The sequence below is a fragment of the Meles meles genome, chromosome 9 (genome assembly GCF_922984935.1).
Source record: "Meles meles chromosome 9, mMelMel3.1 paternal haplotype, whole genome shotgun sequence".
NCBI classification, from domain to species: Eukaryota; Metazoa; Chordata; class Mammalia; order Carnivora; family Mustelidae; genus Meles; species Meles meles.
This window is the reverse complement of record NC_060074.1, coordinates 75,619,062-75,635,107: the sequence shown is the minus strand read 5'-3', so window position 1 is coordinate 75,635,107 and position 16,046 is coordinate 75,619,062. Positions and strand designations below refer to the sequence as shown.

The 16,046-nt window shown below is 37.3% G+C and overlaps 1 protein-coding gene across 12 annotated transcripts in view; it reads left to right on the top strand.

Moving 5' to 3' along the window:
- ZNF385B (zinc finger protein 385B) overlaps nt 1–16,046 on the top strand; it is a 398,195-nt gene that overhangs the window by 310,776 nt on the left and 71,373 nt on the right. The gene's annotated exons all lie outside the window — the stretch shown is intronic.

Genomic DNA, 16,046 nt, shown 5'->3' with positions numbered 1-16,046 from the left:
CTTATTTTGGTTACGCCGATCAGCTGTATTATGGAAGACAATTCTCCCATGGGAGTTGGTCCAAACAAGAGCCAGCATATTTATTTTACAAATATTTCCCCAAGTGACTTTTCACCTTTGTCTTTGAGCAATTTTGTAGACTTCAGTGGCTTGAGAACTCATATTATATCTGGGGTGCTGTTCAAACGCTCAATTTAGAGATAGCAAACCACACTGATTTTTTTTTTTTTCCCCCTACTTCTGGAAAAAAAAAAAAAAGAAAGAAAGAATATGCTTTAACTACCCGGATACACTTTTATTTGGGACGTATTTTAGGTCTTATACAAACAGAATTTTTATTGGGAAGGTATTGTGGGTTATGCGAATGTGACTCTATTGTTTTAAAAAAAAAACAACAGCTCATTTTACATCTATGTATCAATTGTGCGATATTTCGATATTTTGGCATTCCCTTGAAAATGTACAATTAATATTAGTGCCTCACCTATAATTGCCAATGTTCTTCGTTCGGGTCAGCTGAAAGACATCTTGGAGGCATGCCAGGTGGAGCATGACACTTTTCACCAATAGAATTCAGCATAAAATCAGCCCACAACCAAGTGCTAAGCTTGTAGGAAGAGAAACGGTTAAACAGCTCAGGTAATTGTAAGAGTTATTTGCTTAGTCAATAAATGCAGTCGGTTGGGGCATAGTGGTCTACAGGAGTGATACAGCATTATAGAAGCTGCCGTCATCAAACAAAAGAATTGCATTATCCACACCACCAGACAGTGGGCTTCTGAAGCACTGCCAAATGTTCCCTTTTGCAAACTTATCTTCTGTACGAAGTGAAACAGAAAGAGGATTTTTCCTCAAGGCTGTAAATAGAATCTGCTGACAGGCCTTCTGTCAGGGCTTAGTGTTGCAAGGTAATTAGGGGGTAGGGGGTCAGCCAACTTTTTAAGGAGCCCTGACTTTGACTTAACGAATAAGCAGTTGAATGTCTTTGTCTTTTCTGGGTTTTTCAAAGACAAGTCAAACAGAAAAAAGAAAAAAAGGAAAAAGAAAGAAAGAAAGGCATAAACAGGTGAGCGCAGTTTCTAGAGCAGCGGAGCAGCTCAGTGAGAGAAGTCATGCCCGCCCTGATCACGTGAATCCATCAGGCGTGACCACCCAAAACTCATCGTGCCATTTCAGAGAACTTGAACTCAAGTGTGCCTGTTTTATCCTCTACCAAAATGTGGGTGATACATTCCAAACATAACTGAATTAAGCTATTCGTTTTCAAACACTTACTAGGTGTTTGTGTTTTGATGAATGTGTATTTGGGAGACAGCATTTTTAGCCACAGCCGGGGTCCAGCCACTGTCAGGAAGCAGCACTGATGATGTGGGGAGGCATGAATGGCTCCTACTGCAGTTCGTTGTTTTTAACACAAATAATAATACATGGATACTTATTTCAAAGATTCGAATAAAACATTAACATTCAAAGCAAAATGTGTGAGTCACCATTACCTAGCCCCTGTGTACATGTTTATTCCCTTCATTAGAGGAAAGTACCCCATATCCATCCCTCTTTCCCCCTTCTAGAAGTATATTATGTGCATACTTAACAGGAACCTGATCACTGTTGTCTTTTTAAGCTTCGATAGGATGATCCGCACTATTCTCTAAATTACTTTTTTCTTTTTTTTCTAAGTTACTTTTTTCAACTATCAAGATGTCTTATGTATATGTGTATATATATATATACACACACACACATATATATATATATCTGTTTGTAAGAGATTTAAGAAATGGAAAGAGTGTCTTCATAATTTTTTTTAGGTAAAAATACAGTTTCATAATGGTTTGCTAATGTTGTATAGCTGATAGATACACTAACTGGCCTTTTTGTTTGTTTATAGCAACTATATGAAATATTTGAGAAAACCCAAAGAATAATTCTAATAAAAATTAATTTTTTTCCTTCTTGGAAGAAAGTAAACTTGTAATTTTCACATGAAAATACTCTTGGTTAAGGAGAAGAATATAGCAAAGAACTACATGAAATAATCATTTTACTCTCTATATTACATTAGATTATATTATATCCAAGCCATTTGGTGGAGGAAGAACACATCTCGTAGTATACAAAAAATTAAATCATTGCAAGTAGGACCCTCTATCATCTGGTAAATAAATGAATTTTTAGGATCATTGGGTTACCTATGATTTTGCACTGAGTAACCATTTGGATTACTCTAAACCTTTTCCTATAGACTTTTCTATCCCAGTGTCTAACTCATCTAGTAGATTTCCTAGGACAATTTCATAAAAGTTATTGTCCACATTTTTCTAGAAAAACATTTTTATATAACTAAAAATAATTAACTAATAATAATTATACTAGATCATTATAGATTTTTGATGTTATATATCCCATAAAGAACACAAGTCTTAGCACATTTTAGTAGACCATGTCATTTCTACTGTCTAGAGGAGGAGAGAGAGTTAGTAAAGAAAGAACTGAGACTTGAGTTACAATCTCCTACCTTAAGGGGCACGTGGCTGACTCAGGCAGTTGAGCATCCACTCTTGATCTCAGATTTGTAAGTTTGAGCCCTCTCCCATTAGGTAGAGATTACTTAAAAATAAAATCTTAAAAAAAAAAAATTTCCTAACTTCCAAACTCGTGTTCTGGGTCATCCATGCCTTTGGTTCTTTTGGTCCATGTTACCTACCACATCACTCAGTATGAACAAAGCTCAATGAGAAATATTTCGTGTTCTTTTCTGGAAGCATGGTAGGCAATTTTCAGCAGAATCGTTAAGTAGAAAGAGGAAAGAATTTTTTGAATATGCAAAATGGACCTCTACAAACAGTATCTTTGCGGCAGAATATATTTTAAAAAGTTATAATTTCTTGTTAGCAAATTTTAAAGGTATTCTCTATTCAAGAGTCCACTTATTCTTTGAAAAGCAAGGTGAATACCATTATAATCACTTTACTTTTAACCAAGGATAATATTAGCAAATATAAGAAATAAGAAGTATTTTAATTCATAATTATTATCAGAAGACCAGAAACACTGTATTCCAATACGATATCCGACAGTTTGGGAATTTTGAGGTTTTGTTTTAAGTGGATTTTTTAAGTACCTATAGAGTAACAGTTTCCCCCTGTTTTTGTAGTGGAGTATGATAATGTTACATGAGAATTATAGCAAGACCGAAATGGGATTCTGTCCTATTCCGAAATAGAATACGTGCTTGTTCTATACTAAATTGTACACAATGACGAGATAAGCTTCACATTCTTCCTTCAGTGGCTGTCTTGCCTTCTACTCCACAACTGATATCTCTCACTGATTATATGTGAACCATAAGCATATAATTCAAGACACTGTCCAAGCAGACTTCCAAAGAGGGACGTCTGGAGTTTAGGAAAGATGGAGTTTGGGTCACTGAAAATTTATGGTGGGCTCTAGGTCAAAGATGGGTATCTGGAGAACGGTGATGTGAACTCTGCCCTCCAGCAGTTTTATCTTACCAAGGGGCTGTTTTGAGACAATTACAGGTAAAAGACTCTGCAAACCAAAACCTAAGTTTTTAAAGATCTCAACTTTTGTATCTACAGCCTAATAGGGCTTCTTCACCTGACTACCCACTAAGGCTCCCTCATTCCCACCGAGGCCGCCCACCTTCAACTCTTTGCTGTTCAGAGCCCAACTTAGGTATCACCTCCCGCACATAAAGTTTTCTGTGACCTTCAAGTCTGAATCAAGCACCAGGCCTCTGTATTTCCAAAGTACTCCCAGATGACCTCTGTGATGGCAGTTGTCACACCATGATCCCGTGACTTGATTACTGTATTCGCTAGAATGCCAGATCCTGGAGAGCAGGGCCTATAGCTTGTTTGTCTTCCTATGCCTGGTGGCCCAGGACCTCAATAAAACCTTTCTGATGGGAAGGAGAAATGGAGGGAGGAAAGGGCCCCAGCTTTTTGTTTTCAGTGTACATGCTCTGCCACCCAGCAAAGGAAATACCAACATTTCTGAGCTTCTAAGCACAAGGCGATAAGCCCAGGTGTTTACTTTTTTTTATTTTCCTGAGAACAGTCATCTTTTTTTTTACCCGTGGGCAATACTTATTTACAACCTTTTCTGCAGCTATAGTTCTGGCTTTCTCTGTGTGGATGGTGTGGAAGCTTTGCATTTACATTTACATTTCTTATCTTCGGTCCTATTCTTAAGTGCAGTTAGTTTAAAGTAGGGAAAGTTACTCATTCCTGGATTTTAGTGAAAATATATGCACTGAAGAGTACTGGGTATGAGGAAGAGGATAAACAAAATAAACAAACAAAAATACTCTAGTGCCCAAGAAACTTAAAAGAAATTGAATAAAAGACTGGAAAAGGCAAGATAACAAAACCCAAGAAATATAGGCAAAGTGAAAATAGTAACTGAACTTTATAGTGTTAAGGAAAGGCCAGAAAGAATGATTTTTTGGTAACCCAGAAGAGCTATTTTCACCATTTTATTTTTCACTTTATTTAAATTCACCAAATGCCTCATAGTCATCCTTTAATTACTGTACCTAATGTTTTGGTAGGTACCAGGTTATACACATTTGTTTCTACTATTAGAATAGAATTTCTCATATCCTTTACTATGGTTCCAATCTTTATCTTCATTCAATGCATGTAATACTTGGTATTTAATATTTGGTGTTTAACAACCAGGGTAGTACTTGGTGCTTAGTTAACTGTCAGAAGAGACAGCTTCAGAATTGAAATAAATTTCATACTTAGCAGGGTGGATAGCATCAGCTTAGTATGATAAAATAAGGCCATGTGTGCCTGGGTGGCTCAGTCGGTTAAGTGTCTGCCTTTGGCTCAGGTCATGAGCTTAGCGTCCGGAAATCAAGTCCCGCATCTGGCTCTCTACTCAGAGGGGAGTCTGCTTCTACTTCTCCCGCTGCCTGTGCTCCCCCTACTTGCGCTCGCTCTCTCTAATGATTAAATAAAATCTTTAAAAATAAAATAAAGTAAGTCCCTTTAGAAGATATATCTACATACATACTGTTATGGACCAAATATTTGTGTCCTCTTTCCCAGATTCATATTTTAGAGCCCTAACACCTGCAGATAGTTTTCAGAGATGGGGTCTTTGAGAGGTATTTAGGGTTAGATGAGGTCATGAGGGTGAGGCCCTCCTAATGGGATTAGTGCACTTAGAAGGAGAGACCACAGAGAGCTTTCTGTGTCTCCATCATGTGCAGATATAGCAAGAATGCAGCCATCTGCAAGCCAGGAAGAGAGCTCTCACCAGAATCTGATGATACTGGGATGCAGATCTCAGCTGCCACAATCGTGATCAAATCTATGCCTGCTGTTGAAGCCACCCAGTCTATGGTATTTCATTAACAGCAGCCCGAACAGACTAAGACCGTTATCCAACCTATATATTGTATGTGACAATAAGTAGGTCAAGTTTCTTTTTAACAGCCACATATGGGGAACATGCACAGATGTATTTGCGTGACCCTCTGGAGCTATAGATATGATCCAGAGTCACCTTGAGACCACAGTCACCTATCAATTTCTCTGCTAATCGGCAGGTACTTCCCATGCTTACTATTTCAGATGTCTTCCTGAGTCCTGCCTTGTTTTTGCAACTGCTCCGGGCACAATAGAGGTCACTGCTGCTTTATTGTAAGAGGCTCAGCAATCTTAGTTCTGCGAAAAATAATCTGATTTTTACTACGTCCCTTGAAATTAATTTTTCCTGACACATGAACAAATATGTGGAACAGAATAAAGATTATTTCTGAGTATAAAAACCGAAATCACTATATGACTCTGAATCATCTGTGACAATCTGTGAAATGATCTGTATGTCTACCATTTTTCATTCTAAACTCTTTGAGATTCTGGATTATTCATAGTTTGACAATTTCAATGAATATTTAAAATGTTTCTTGTACCAAAAATAATAATATAATTATAATATATTTATTAAGGAGGTACAAAATAAAGAAATTGAGAAACAAAATCATATTTAATTCACTATTAACTCATACCATGTGTCTCATGAGATGTCACGTAAGGAAACCTGAAGTGAACCAAAACGTTTAACTTTTTAATCTGTCTTTAATACCTTTGCTACCTAATGAAGTCTTTATTTAAACATTTGGATACATACTTCCCTTTTACTTGATTTTTTCTTTAATTTGATTTAAATAAAATACTTTACCTCTGCTAATGCACCTAATTGTGAATTTTTGCATTCGAGGCTTCTTTTTTACTCTTGTAATGATTTGCTGTCATTAAGAAGTTATATATTCCTTGTTTCTTAGGATATTAATATGTCCAGCTACTTGAAATGATACATTAATCCAAAAGAAAAAAAAAGTAAAATAGAGATAAAATAAAATAAATAAAAATAAAATAAAAAAGAGGATAGGGTTGAATTTTTATTTTCATGATATGCTTAAGATATATTGAAGGATCTTTTTCTTCTATATGTCCTAAATAAATGTATATTAAAATATGCCAAGTTGAAATTTTCCACGGTTACTAAAATTTCTTTGGAGATGATTGTCTGTTATTGGATTTTATTTTTTTTTTCATTTTATTTATTTTTTCAGTGTAACAGTATTCATTCTTTTTGCACAACACCCAGTGCTCCATGCAAAACGTGCCCTCCCCATTACCCACCACCTGTTCCCCCAACCTCCCACCCCTGACCCTTCAAAACCCTCAGGTTGCTCCAACCTCCCACCCCTGACCCTTCAAAACCCTCAGGTTGTTTTTCAGAGTCCATAGTCTCTTATGGTTCGCCTCCCCTCCCCAATGTCCATAGCCCGATTTTAAAAAGTCAACAGCAACCGCCTAGGTCATTAGAAAAAAAAAAAAATGTATAGGAATCCATCTTTGAAATGCAGTACAAAACTAATGAAGATTTTTGTACAAATATTTAAGCATAGATTCCTGCCCAGAAATTTTTTCACCCCTATTCAATATGACAGAGAAAAATTATGTAAACATGACCTGGAAGAGGAAAAAAAAAAACTGTATAATGACCATCTGTACTATTGTCTCCGTCTTCTCTTCAAACTACAAACATATCTTTTTAAAATTTGTCATGTCCTTTGCCTTATTGAAAAGTCTCAAGTTTTGCCTATTACAGACTTTGTGTTCAGATCTCCTTTTCTCTACGTACTGTTGAAATCCCTTTAAAATATGTGGGTATTATTTATATGGTATGTATGTGTGTATGTGTGTGTGTGTGTATTTATATAAAGTATGGTCATACACCTTCTCTCTCCCTAAATAAATTATTTGTGCATGACATCTAGGAAAAGGCATTCATTCACAACCTCTTACTGAATGTCTTCACATGCCAGTCATTGTGCTAAGAAAGGGGTTATAAAGAATAAGACAGAATCTGCTCACTATCTAACATTACTACTACCTCTTGTGTAATTCACCATAATATAATAGAGAATACTGTTCATAATCAATTGTCAGTTTAGTTGATTAAGCTGCCAAGAAACATAGATTAAGACTTTGATGGGCCCTTATGCAGTAAAGGAACAAAAGGTTTGAGAAGCCTGTGAAAAGAGGCATCTGTAGTCCCCCCATGCTCTGTCCTCTCAGCATGTCATTATCCCAGTCTCAACCTCGCATGGCTCTGGAGCCTCATCTTCAGTGCTAGAGTTTCAAGGATTATGTGTACTTGGAGGGCACATGAGATTTTCTGGCGAGACAGGTCTTCAGTCTTGGCACTGTCCCAGGTCAGCATTTTTCAAGAGCAGAGTCAACTTGGAAAGAGTGTCTATGTCAGGCCATCTTCTTAAAATAATTTACCTTGTTCTTACCAGTTAATTCAAAGAAGAAATCAACAACAACCTTGTTCTTAGTTTCTCTCAGTGACCAATTCTTCATGTGCGAGTGGTCAAGTAAGGGAGCTTCATAAATATAAGAATTAGCAAAATATTATTGTGCAAAACATTCCTACAGCCCAAAAAGTTATTTCTAAATTGATCGATCTATAAACATTAATTGATGGTGCTGTTTTCTGAAAAACTTTTATCAAAAATTTGGGAATCCAGCCAATAGCACAGACTGTGTGCTTCCCTCCGCCCCCCGTAGGTTCTTATATTCAGAATTAGGTTTCAAATCTCTTTTGGGGAAGGAAAAACATGTTTTGGAATCTTCCAATCCCTTTACTTTTAGAATTGTCATTGAGGGTGCTAAAGAAGAATTGGAGTGCTATTGAGCAATCTGTGAAATTTCAACATCTTTGTGGAACCACACAGGAATCTTGGAAAAAGACTTTTTTCACAGATTTAGCTGTCAATTTGATTTTTATACCTTCCTTTTTATGTTCTGATGCTTAAAATAGGATGGGGAAAACTTAAATTATACGAAAAACACCTTATTTTCATGGAATTCTAGTATCAGAAGGTTTTAGCATATTTTAAAGATATTCTACAATTAATCCTTTTAACATACCCACATATGAAAAGAGGCTAATGTGTCGTTGTTGCACCCTTTTTGCAAAATGGAAGATTGAAGAATATAATCCAGTCTTCACACTTCTTCCAGTAAACAGCTCTGCCATTGAAAAGGAAAAAAAGCTAAGTATCAGGCAAGCAAGAGCAGTCTCCATCCTGACATATCTTGAATTGAAATGTGTAATTTCTAACAGGTTATTCAAGTAGTACATATTTTTTTAAATACCCAATAAATCCTTGTGGGACCTAAAGTCAGATTGAAAAAGTCTCCTTTGCAGTATGTTCTATTTATTTTTCTAATTCATTTTTTTAAGATTTTATTTTTAAGTAATCTGTATACCTAACATGGGGTTTGAACCCATCACCCCAAGATCAAGAGTTGCATAATGTATCATTTGAGCCAGCTGGGCATCCCTGCAGTGTATTCTATTCAGAAGATAGAATTGTCTTGTCAGTCTCATCCTTTTTTCTTATTGTGAGCAGTTTCTGCAACCAAATAAAGATCTGAGTGTTGTAGAAAAGATAGCTGATCTCTTTCACAGGTTTATGATTTACAATAGTTTTAGGTGTACATAAAGTTTCCAATAATTAAAAATATGTTTCTGGGTCTAATTTAGTTGATTTTTTTTATGTAGACACCAAACATCCACAATATGTAAATTGATTCTCTGTTGTAATAGTATCAACCCCCAAAACCTTCATTTCCCAAAAATGAGCTGAAGCTATTAGATGCTGAAATTATTAGTAATAGCCACTATCACAGGGTATATACTTAATTTTCACCTTTTGAAGTACTTAGCTTCTAAAAAGGTGGTGGCATTTACTTAGTCTCTCATTCTTCTGTCATATCCCACCTTCTCCCCAAAGCCACTTGGAACATTCTTTCTGATCTCAGAGAGGTAATTCTGCTTGCATTGTTCCAAAGTAAGCCTCTAACAGTCCTACATGGTCTTGACTCTGCTTCATGCCCCCTAGAGAAGCAGGAGTCAGAATGGAGTTGGGGAGAAGGGAGAGTGATCTACTGCATTGGGAAGGGAAAGGGCATTGGACTGGGACCCATGACACCGGTATCCACATTCATTTTCTTTGATCTTGAGAAAGTCATTTAGTTCTACTTTTCCTCATTTTACAACTAGAGTTAATAGTATGTTCATAATCCCTATCATTATATCATGAAAATTTGGGCTTATTTTGTTTATGGAGGATTGAGGATATGACTGAATATTTAGAAAACTTCTGAAATGTAGTGCGAGTTCTGTGAAAAAAATCATAACTATAAAACATGTCACCATATTATTTCTTTAAAGATTTTATTTTGAAGTCGTCTCCACTCAGTGTGGGGCTAGAACTCACAACCCAGTATGAAGAGTCTCATGCTCTCTGGACTGAGCCACCAGGCATGCCAGCCTATCACCATACTGTTGTCTTGAACAATTCACAATTTCTGTGACTACCGAATGAGATCAGGTTTAAGAAAGTACACTTAAAATAGCAAAGCTTGATTTTTTTATAAATAAAATTAATATTCTTATTAATATATCTATTCCCTTTATCTCATCTTCCTAGCCAATCACCTTAAATAAACCAAGTTATATTTATCACTGGGGCTGGTTTTGTGCGTTCCAGCAATCCTAATTCAGGTAGAGGCTAAGGATAGATGCATGGCTAAGACCTGGTTTTTGACTTTAAGACATTTATACTGTTTAAAGTAGTTCTGCCCGCTACCAAGCAGGTACTCTAAGTTAGCTGAATGAGTTAGTAGTAGGGCATGCTTAAAGAGCAGAATTACCTGGCTGTCTAAAAGCAATGAAGAGAGGCTACAACTGAATTTGGAGCAGGGCTGGGGAGAGGGTATAGAATGAAGGCGGGGAATAACCACACTGGTTTGGCTGAATTCCATTTTGCCCGTTTACCTTCAATAATATTTAGGTTACGATAAAGATATTTCGAACCTGAAAGCTGTGCACTTATGAAACGTTGTCATTGACTACTAACATGTAACAGTGTTTTCTGTTATATTTTAGAATATAGTCGACTGGATGGGTCAGTCAGTTAAGCGTCTGCTTTCAGCTCAGGTCATGATCCCAGGAGCCTGGGATCCAACCCTGCACGGGGCTCCCTGCTCAGCAAAGGGTCTGCTTCTCCCTTTCTGTCTCCCTCTGCCTCTCCCCCTGCTTATGTTTGTACTTTCTCCCTCAAATAAATAAATAGAATCTTTTAAAAATAAAATAAAATACAGTTGACTTCCAAACATAGAACCTTTATTCTCACATTATTCTTTCAACTAGTAGTAGTTAACATAACAATTAAAAAAGATTTTAAACCCTTTCATAGAAGTCAATATATTAAATTATCCTTCATGTATTGATAATGGAAATGTATTCTAAAAATTCTTTGGACTTCTGATTGCTAGAGATCTCCATTTACCCTGCCTCCCCCTTTTTTCCTGAATTTCAGTTGCCAGTTATATAAGAAGGACCCGCTTAACCTGTGTTCTGAGCAGTGACATCTAACTGTAGATTTGATGCTTACTCAAAAAGAGATGAGTAGTTTTATATCCTACCCCAAAGTATTAAATAAACGTTAACAGTATGCACGTATGTATGAAAACTTTTTTTCTCAGAGAAAACAAGTATCAGAACAAATAAAACCTTAAAAATTATATAAGCTGAGATAATCATAGTTACAGAGCTACTAGGAACAGCAGAGAAATATATCCATCTTTAAACCTCTAGGAGGAGAAAAAAGGTTTAAAACAGATATATTTTCAATCAATTCCTTCATAAAAGAACTCTCTGGAAAAACAGCCTGTAGCATATAGCTCATCACTCCTTGTGCAATCAGACATCCCATTGTCTTCAGAGGGAGAGCTGCTGCCTCACAGGCCTGGCCCCTTTAATGGATGAGTAGCTTCTGAAGAAGCATTGTGACATCCAGAGGTGCAGGTCTTTGAAGCGACAGTTCTGGGGAACCATCAGTTCTTCACAGAGCAAGAGTTATATCAGAATGTCCTGGGAATCGGTCATCACAGGAAATTATCAGCAATTCATGGACTTTCCTTTTTGCGTTTGCTTTGGCCTCGAGGGTAATCACAAAAGATTATAGTCTCCATTTCAGCTTTCGTATCACTGAAATATTCTTCTGTGCCGAGAGCATGATTGATTTCCAGAGGCCAGCTTTTAACCCCAGCTTCAGGAGGCCGGTGGCACTGCAGTGGTTAGAGAACTGCCAACAATTGTTCTCGTGATATTGTTTGTTGTGAGGCAGAAATCTGGTGACTCCTGGCTAATTATACAAAACCTGTCAAATAGAGTGACATATGAACTTCTTGTGTTGTTACACAGAGGTTCAGTTTTGGTAAAAGTGCTAAAGGTTGAGGGAGGCAGAAAGGGTGAGTAAAAATTCCAAGTGAGTGTGACAAAGACTTTGAAGGTGCCAAGCATCCCGATAGGCTGAATTTCCAAATGGGAAACAGAAACATTTGGAAACATTTCTGAAAATCTTCATAAGGAGTAGATAGATTAGAAATACAAATGGTTTTTGCTTCATACATTCGAACTTTTTATGAATGTTCCTGAGGGATTCTATATTTCCTAACAACTCACTAGGTGGTGCATATAGGTGTTCCTCCATTGCTTGACTAGGGAATTTTGATGAGATACTCATCGCCAAAATATGAGCAATCTAGACACATTTTTAATGTGATGATTTCATTTACTGTATTCATTTTCCTCCTTTAGATATTGCTATATTCAGAATATACAGAGGCAGAAAGGGCTTTATGTATATTTGAAACGAATTTGGTGGATAAAATAGTTTCACCTGCCAGTGACTGCATTTCCTTGACAATCTCAGAAAAGAAGAAAGACAGTTCAGTTCAGACTACTTTTAGTTTGAACTGTAGCCTCCTTGCAGTCACCTAAAAATAATTATAAATCAAATGGATAAATGTTAAATGTTAAATGTCAAGCTGTACCGTTAACAGAGCCTTATTCAATAAAGCAATTATCACTGCAGAGAACAGAGTGAGGCATAATACTGAAGCTCTTTATTTTACTTTACAAGTATGGTACATTTTGTATAATATAAATACAGAGTTGAACCAAAAATCTTTTTTTGCTGGAAGAGTATACACATATACATCCATACAAAAAGGCAGTAGAAAGATAAATATATGACGTAAAATATTTTTTTCTTTAATTAATTTATTTTTTCAGCATAGCAGTATTCATTTTTTTGCACAACACCCAGTGCTTGACGTAAAATATTTTTGATGTCACTTGTCCACAAAACCATTCAGGGACTACTTTCCTAATAAAAGTCCTAAAATGTTAAGTGTGACAAAGTAAGCTTCTAAGGAGAAGGACCAGTAGAATCAATATGATGTAGTCATGACATCCTTGGTTGGCAGTCACGGAACAGGGACCGAGGGGCGCCTGGCTGGCTCAGTTGGAAGAGTGAGCAACTCTTGACCGTGGGATTGTGGGTTTGGGCCCCATGCTGGGTGTAGAGGTGGCATCAATAAATTAATTAAAAAAAAAAAAAAGGAGGGGCGCCTGGGTGGCTCAGTGGGTTGAAGCCTCTGCCTTCGACTCAGGTCATGATCCCGGGGTCCTGGGATCGAGCCCCGCATCGGGCTCTCTGCTAGGCGGGGAGCCTGCTTCCTCCTCTCTCGTCTCTCTCTGCCTGCCTCTCTGCCTACTTGTGATCTGTCTGTCAAATAAATAAATAAAATCTTTTAAAAAAAAAAAAAAGGAAACAGGGAGAGATAAAATACAAGATGCCCAGTCAAAGTTAAATTTCAGATAAACAACAAATTGTTTTTAGTATAAGAATATCCTATACGATGTTTGGCACATATGTTTACTTTAAAAAAATGATTTGTTGTTTATCTGAAATTCAGCTTTAACTGGGCATCTTATACTTTTATTTGCAAATCTGGTGACTGTAGCAAGAGATCTGGGTCCTGGGCTTAGCTGAAGAGGTTCAAGCAAGTCACTAAAATTCTCCAAATCTTTTCTCATTTTCAAGTGAGGAAGCTGGACTAAAATCGGGCTGGTGGGTGCGGGGCCTGGCCTACCAGTTGTAACCAGCATCATTTTCAGTGTTTATTGTTTTCAATTAGGATGACTTTAGAGAGGGGGACAGTTTCAGGAGCTCAAACTGAAACAAATTTAAAAACCAGTTTGAAAACATAGATGATCTCTGACATTTTACCACTGCGTAATGAGAGTATGCCATGGAGAGAAGGAACCCGAGATGCTCAGGACTGGAACACTGCAGATTTGTTGTCTTGCCTTGAGCCTTGTCAGTCCCCAACTGTCAGCTTTCTTCTTAGCGCAAGGGTAAGAAACGTGGTCCTGCATCTGGGGAAAAAACATTTCATTTCCACTTTGCTTTGCGGAATAAAGAATACATCCAAACAGGCTGGGGTTTCCGCTTGCACTTCTTCTTGCCTGGTAGGGTTTTCTTTTCATCTTCTACCTTTTTAATTTGTGTCACGGACCTTGTTTTGCTTCACCATCAGGGTATATCTGATTGGTTACCCAACAGCCTTTCAAACTCAGCTTTGACAGAATAAGGTTTTGAGAGGATGTCAGTTCATGCATCTGGCTGTTTGGGAGGTATATTGATTTTTTTTTTTTCCATTTTATTTATTTTTTCAGCGTAACAGTATTCATTCTTTTTGCACAACACCCAGTGCTCCATGCAAAACGTGCCCTCCCCATTACCCACCACCTGTTCCCCCAACCTCCCACCCTTGACCCTTCAAAACCCTCAGGTTGCCCCAACCTCCCACCCCTGACCCTTCAAAACCCTCAGGTTGTTTTTCAGAGGCCATAGTCTCTTATGGTTCGCCTCCCCTCCCCAATGTCCATAGCCCGCTCCCCCTCTCCCAATCCCACCTCCCCCCAGGAACCCCCAGTTTGTTTTGTGAGATTAAGAGTCATTTATGGTTTGTCTGGGAGGTATATTGATTTTTAAATCAAGAAAGCTCAGTGCTTTCCTAGTGTCTAAGGAAGCCTATGTAACTTTTTTTTAAGACTGTTTACCAGAACACAGGCAAACATATTCTTACTTATTTGTATTTAGAGACTTTGGACCAATAACTTTTAAAGCTACATCATAAGTATCCACAGGTAGTCTGTGGTTACTGGTATGGCATTTTTTTTTTCTCCTAAAGTACGGAGAATTCTATTTTTTTTTTTTTTAATATTTTTCAGACTTACTTTTGGCACTGAATTTTATGTTTTGGAAATTTAATCTTGAAGACAAAGTTTTGGGGGCAGTTTTCCGGTCACTATTTTAAAAGCAAAAGGGGGGCGCCTGGGTGGCTCAGTGGATTAAGCCGCTGCCTTCGGCTCAGGTCATGGTCTCAGGGTCCTGGGATTGAGCCCCGCATCGGGCTCTCTTCTCCGCAGGGAGACTGCTTCCTCCTTTCTCTCTGCCTGCCTCTCTGCCTACTTGTGATCTCTCTCTCTCTGTCAAATAAATAAATAAATAAATAAAATCTTTAAAAAAAAAAAAGAATTAAAAAAAAATTAAAAAATGAAAGCAAAAGGAAAGGTCAAGAACAAAGTGCCTGTCTTCTCTCTCCGATACTAGCTGGTCCTTCCAAACTGCAGGATGGATGTACTATGATGTATTACAGAATAATTTCTTCTCATGATCTTCTCATGATCTATCCTCAGCTGAATCTCTATCTTCTTGAGTATTTTGCACATCTATTGAAAAATTGTTCTTCAGTCTGTATTCCTGAAATAATTTTTTTTACTTCACCCTGAGAAGACACAATACTAAATAACACAGGAAACAACTGATCTGTGTAGTTTAGATTCTCTTGGTGAATCCAGTTCCTGTTCCCAACACTCTGAAGCATGTACTCTAGCTTTGTTAGTGGGACTTTTTTGGGGAGCAGGGGTTGACATAGTTCATTGTCAACTATGCATACCTTAGGCTGTTTTTTAAATATGACCATACCTTATTGAGAAATATAAGTACTTTGGATGTAGTAACTTTCCCACAAGGAAAAATATATTCATAGGATTTATCATTTTATTTCTTCTTTGCTATTAAAATTCACAGCAGAGTTAAATTCTTATTAATTTCCTAAAAGATTCCACATAGTTTTCATTTTTCTTAAAAATTTTCTGAACTTTTTTGCATTCTCTCATAAGGACCTCTAACATTTTCATAAGAAATTTTTTGCTACCTTTTCTTTGACAGATGTTATAGATCTTTCATATCTATATGCATCCATTGGTCAAAATATTATAGTCATAGGAAAGCAAATCTTTTTTTTAAAGATTTTACTTATTTATTTGACACAGAGAGAGAGAGAGGCAGAGGGAGAGGGAGAAGCAGGCTCCCCACTGAGGAGGGAGCCCCGTGCAAGGCTATGATCCCAGGATGCTGGATCATGATCTGAGCTGAAGGCATACGCCTAACCAACTGAACAACCCAGGCAACCCAGAACATCAAATCTTGAAGATAAAAGAAAAAACTTTCAAGAACTTTCTTCCCATCCTGATGGAAAAACACCACTCTCTCTCTCTCAGTG